This window comes from Macaca fascicularis, chromosome 2, assembly GCF_037993035.2.
Source record: "Macaca fascicularis isolate 582-1 chromosome 2, T2T-MFA8v1.1".
Taxonomy (NCBI): domain Eukaryota; kingdom Metazoa; phylum Chordata; class Mammalia; order Primates; family Cercopithecidae; genus Macaca; species Macaca fascicularis.
The window spans coordinates 52,273,110-52,279,467 of NC_088376.1; the positions used below are offsets into that span (position 1 = coordinate 52,273,110).

General features: G+C 41.8%; 1 pseudogene; it reads right to left on the bottom strand.

The window, feature by feature from the left end:
* Window positions 1-5,518: 5,518 nt before the first annotated feature.
* LOC102132353 (peptidyl-prolyl cis-trans isomerase FKBP1A pseudogene) lies at window positions 5,519-6,358 on the bottom strand (annotated as a pseudogene).

The window sequence follows — 6,358 nt, forward strand, 5'->3', positions numbered from 1 at the left end:
GCATTACTACTCTGGAGGCTAGGGGAGCCATGCCATGCCAGGTGTATTAGTCCATTTTCACGCTGCTCTAAAGACATACCTGAGGCTGGGTAATTTACCAAGGAAAGAAGTTTAATCGACTCACAGGTCCACATGACTGGGGAAGCCTCAGGAAACTTACAATCATGGCGGAAGGCAAAGGAGAAGCAAGTACCTTCTTCACAAGGCAGCAGGAAAGAGAGAAGAGAAAATGAAGGGGGAAGATCCCCTTATAAAACTGTCATATCTCGTGAGAACTTACTCACTGTCATGAGAATAACATGGGGGAATCTGCCCCCATGATCCAGTCACTTCCCTTCCTCAACACGTGGCGATGACAATTTGAGATGAGATTTGGATGGAGACACAAAGTCAAACCATATCACTGAGGAAACCTGACTAGACAGGACACCTCGGTGAGAGTGGAGTAGCATCAGGGTACTGCCCATCCCTCCCTGCCAGCGTGAGCTCAGTGACAAATTTTGACCCAATACCCTGGACTGCCCATTGCCAAATCACCTGAGGAGAGCAATTTAATTTTAACTAATCATTTTTGCAAGCTTAGTTGTTTAGCTGCTGGGGAAAAAAAAAAAAAGCACAAGTCTTTTTAAAAGGAATAAAATTCTGACACATGCTATAACATAGATAAACCTTGAAACCTGATAAGTGAAATAAATCCGTTACAAAAGGACAAATCTTGTATGATTTATTTACATGAGGTAGCTAGAATAGTCAAATTCACAGACACAGAAAGTAAAATAGTGGTTACTAGGGACTGGGGGAGGCTAGAATGGGGAACAGGTGTTTAATGGGTATGGAATTTCAGCTTGGAAAGATGAGAAAGTTTTAGAGATGAGTACTGATGATGGTTGCACAAGGATGCCACTTAATGCCACTGAATTGTATACTTTAAAATGATTACAATGGTAAATTTTATGTAATATATATTTTGCTACAATTTTTTAAAAGAGTGTGGGTCCAGACAGGGTGTAGTGGCTCATGCCTGTAATCCCTGCAATTTGGGAGGCCGAGGCAGGTGGATTACCTGAGGTCAGGAGTTTGAGACCAGCTTGGCCAACATGGGGAAACCCCATCTCTATTAAAAGTACAAAAATTGGCATATCATATCAATATGTCTGATATTGATACAATACCAGACATATGAGTAAATTAAATACAAAGTAGGAGGTAATAAGTGCCAGAAAAAAGAATAATATATGCTGTTCGAACTTAGAATCAAGAACCTGAACTCTGTGTGTGTGTGTGTGTGTGTGTGTGTGTGTGTGTGTGTGTGTGTACAAGGGGAGAATTAATTTGAGAAAGTTCCAAGTAATTATATTTTGAATATATATATACTGAATGTTTACATTATATATAAAGCACATATCTGTTGTGTGTTTTATACTTTTTGCTTACAAAAATTATATTATGACCTAAATAAATGAAATATTCTTCTCTTGGTCTGCATTCTTATTGAGATCCAAGTCAACATAGTTGCTTAAAAACAGTTTCCAAACTTTTGATGACAGTAAAATTATGATATATGAGTCAGGAAAGATTAAGGAATACAGTATAACGTGACCTTGTGCAACACTGGCGTTGATATGGGAAGGGCTGGAGTTCAAGACCCACATTTGCGTAGTCTTGGGCACTATCTCACCAGGCCCCCATTATCTTATCTACAATATAACTAGCTTGGGCTAGGTAACTTTCTAGCTCTGTCAGTCTCTGCTTCTAGGGAGTAAAATAGTCTTAGCTGTGTTATGAATCCATCTATCTCCTTCACCGTAGCCATCACCAGTTTCCTTGGCCAATTGTTGCTTCTGTCTCCACACCTACCCACACTAGTGTCTATTTTGAAGCAAATCCCCAGACATATCATTTCATCTGCTTTTCCTTACTGGAAGAAATGAAGAAAGAAAAAGTGTTTTAACTTGGTGCACCACAATGTCACATTTGCTCCTATATAGAAATGTAAGGAGAAAGAGTTTTCATTTAATGGTGTGATGGCAAGTGGACAACAGTTTTAGAAAACAGGAGTGATTTTAAGAGGCATGATAACCAGCTTCATAGTAAAGAAACAGTAAAAAGTAAAAACATGATTTTTCTCAGAGTATTCTTCACATTGAAAAATAGTTCTCTGTGGCCATTTGGCAGCTCAAAGTGAAGAAATTCTTATGAATGGGCTGGGGAATCAAAGAGAGAACGTGTGAGCCACAGGCAGAAGGGAAATTCCATTGTAGCAGCAGTTGGCCACAATCTGCTTTTCTCCTTGGGCCTCAGATTTTGGACAGCTGTGTGCCTGAGACTACAAGGTCATTTCTGGCCTTGCCAATGTTGCTTTCAGCTATTAAGTTTTGGGTCGGTTTGTTACACAATAATCACTAACCAACACAGAAGAAAATGCAAAATCTCCAATCCTGATATTAGACAATATTCTGTCAACAAAGTGACCATGTATTATTAATAATAATGTAATAATTAAATCCCTTATATGTATTTCTTCAGGTTACTTTTACCTGAGTGGGTGGCAAAGTCGGAGGCTGAGTGAGCAGGAGACTTGGCCATACATGGTTAGAGCTGGTAGTTGGGGTTACGTGGCTGCCAAGCTTTCTGGTATGGACATTCTGTTTTTCCTTGCATGGCAGCAGCTAGAGCCCTAGCCCAGTAGTTAGAGGATGTTTACTCTAATTCTGTCTCTGCCACTTGCTGGTTGTGTGAACTTTGGCTACTCACTGGACCTCTCTGGCCTCAGTTTCCTCATTCATGAAAAATACTGGCTATAATAATCCCTACCTGGCTGGCCTACCCACCTCACTGGCAGGATCGAGTAAGATGATGATATGAACACACAGTGAATGCTGAAAGGTAGTCATATGCATACACACTCATGAGATGACATGAGGATGTGACGTAGGATCTCAACTGAATACACTATAGTTTTGCCTGGACTATTCAAAATGTCTGATAAAACTTTTCTGTTAAAAAAAAAAAAAAGCCAGTCTTTAGTCTATATGATGTCAAATACCTGGACTTCATTTTACAAAATAAATACAGTTTTGTGTATGATAATATATGTAATCAATGCTATAAACTGATTAATAATTGGCTAACCCTGGATAAACAATTACTCTGCTTCATAGGTGAAGTGACTGAGACTCTGAGAGATTAAGTAACTTCTCAAGGGCCACAGTTACTAAGCAGTAGAGCCAGAACTTGTGCCCAGGGACCCTTTCCATTATATCCCAGCAAGGTTTCTCAAAAAGATTGAAGGCAAGATGGCCTCAAAGGCACACGTACATCACTGATTCTGAGAAGGTAGCTTTATGTAGGATGATGCCCAGGCATCTTCATAAGAACAAATCCCTTCAGCCAGGGAGTTTTGGAGATCTTTTTGTTTCTCTTCTTTGCCTGCACTAGAGCTGGTGAATAAATCAGGCAGCACTTGAAAGCACCACTGACTTCACAGTAAATGAATACCAGAGGTGCCTTGGGTCCGGGCAGAGGGAGACCCCATGGATGGTGGTGGATGAGATTGTACTCATTTGGGGCTTCCCAGCCAGCATGTGCACATGGCAGAGGAACATGGCCAAAGCTTCTTGTGCATCACAACCCTGTCTGAAACATAATTGTCCAGACGGTCAGAAAGTGTTCTGTATGATGGTAATTTTCAGGTGTTTATGTTTTTGTGATGGTAGTAGAGAGAAATACTATGCTTGAACCAGATAGAATCACTTCTCTCCTTAGTCCTCTCTCCAAGCCCTTCTTCCCCCAACTCACCCCACCTTGCCAGTTGCATTTATGCATTTGAGTAGCTCTCAATTCAATTGTCAATAAGTGATGATATTTTAAGTGTTAAGTTGAATTTTAAAATGCATTCGAAATTATTAATACATAAGAATCACAAGAGCATGTACATTTTAGCCTCAGCAGCTTAGGTAATTAGATAGATGGTTTGGTCCCAACACGGACCAAAACTAAAGGTTCAAGAAGTAAATAAATGATCCTGTCTTGTATTTTCTTCTTTTTTTAATAAAAATGAATTTTTAATTTCATGAGCATTAAAAAGAAAACCAAAACCTGTCACATTTCCTTCCCACTCATACAAACAGCTCTCAAATGAGATTCTTCAAATTTTACATTTTTTCCATTCTGGCTCATCCTTTGCTTCCTCATGATCAGATTCAAATTGGCCAAACATGATTCTGTGCTGAGTCTTGGAACATGTTGGAAAAACCCAATATGGGTTGTCTTCTGCTGCTTTGGAATGATGCAAAATGGCTTCCCAATGATTACTGTTATCAGTCTTGTCCAAAGCAATGTTCTTCACAATACAGGAAGAAAGAGTGCCCTTGTGGGTCCCAACTCTGCCACCACAACCTGGGTTGGCTACAGGAGGTTCAAGTTTATGCGACTTCAGGGAATCCAGTCTGTCCTTCTCCAGCTGTTTCCTTGTACTCCTTTGGCGGGGCTCACGGAACATAGGCAAGACATGAGGGGTGATGATGTAGTCCTGGGTTAGTGTCTCAGCTTGTTTTGCCTTTCACTGGTTTTTTGTGTGTTTGTTAGAAAACCCAGCATAAAAAACTTTTATTGCAATAACAAAACTTGAAACTCATATATGGTGCTGGGGGGACGAGACAGCAATGATTTCTCTCACCAAATCACTATGCAGGACAGCAAAGGGGGTGAGAATGGCCTGAGGGAGGAAAAGCCAGGAAACTGAGATCAGCAGAGGGAGCCAAGCATCAAAAAACAGGAGATGCTGAAGCTGCGATGACCAGCATTATTTTCTTAAGAGAACATTCAAGGATTTCTCATGACGCCTGGGCTTTCATTGGGCGTTAAGTCTACAAACAGCACCTTCAATTTAAACTATCAATTAAAGTTTTTAAAATTCAGGAAGTGGTGGAGCTTGGAAAGTTATGAGATTACAAAATTCCTGAAAGTCCACTAGAAAAACCACAGGATAGAAAAAAAATAAATAAATAAGCCAGGCCACAAAGAAGACTTCAGAGGTCCCCGCTGGCCTAGGGACAGATACCTGTAGTGTCCAGCATGGCAGTGAACATGATCTGCTTTCAAAGGCAGAGGGTTTAAGGGGAGGGTGGGGTGAGACTAGTGGAAGCAAAGGCTCTCCCCATCCCCACCTCAGTTTGAGGTAGGGCTTTTAATTTAACCCAATGACATCTCTCAACTTGGAGAATAATTCAGCCCTAAACAGTGCCTCAAATCTGCTATGGCTTTGTAGCTCAGCAGCAAGAATGTTTAATATATAATAGATTAAAATTTCATCCCCAAAAATAAAATAAAATATTCTTGCAACTCCCCTCCCCCCGCGCCAACACACACACACACACCAATTCCTATTCTAAAGTTAACTTATCACTTATGCTGTTAATACTTGATGATATACTTATTGGAAACCCAGATCCAAAAGACTGAAACTGAATCTTCACCCTAAAATGAAAGCAAATTAAAATGAATAACTTGAGGTTTATGGCATATAGTTTAGGTAAACACACATATGAGGAGAAAGGGGAAGAGGAGATGGAGGTGTCGGAAGCAAAGCTGAGTGACAGAACACATTCAGTAAGGGCAGATGTCTATATAGAGTGGAGTGGAACATCAGGAAAAGCTCCATATGGATTCATGTGCACGCGTCTGGAGGCACCAGATCCCTCCATGGCAGATCCAAGAACAGGGATCTGGATCTTGGATCATTCTAAAACTGGAATGTCAGGAGGAGGCCATTCCTGTCATTCCAGTTTTAGAAGCTCCACATCGAAGACGAGAGTGGCATGTGGTGGGATGATGCCTGGGTGCTCAGTGGCACTGTAGGTGTAATCTGGAGATATAGTCAGTTTGGCTGTCTGACCCACCTTCTTCTGGACAACCCCTACTTCTCACCCTGGGATCACCTCCTGCTTGCCTACCATAAGCTTAAAGGGCTTTTTCTATCCCGGGAGGAATCAATTTTCTTTCCATCTTCAAGCATCCCGGTGTAGTGCATCAAGCAGGTCTGGCCACGCTTCGGGAGGGTGTGCGCGTCTCCTGGGGAGATGGTTTCCACCTGCACTCCCCACGGCTGCTGCGGACGCTGGGCGGACAGGCGGCGCGACGGGCGGCGTGGACTCACAGCTACCCGGCGGCAGTTCCATGGCTCTGCCTAGTCCCCTTCCGCCGGGTTTTAACCACACATAATTTTGCTCCCCTCTGACTCTTGTTGGGGTTGTAATAGACTTAAGGCAATCATTTCCAGTTCCAACCATGATCTGGTTCAGCCTTGCATGCCGCAGGCTGCGTCTGTGATGTCTGTTTCACAGAACCTTTGGAAAGT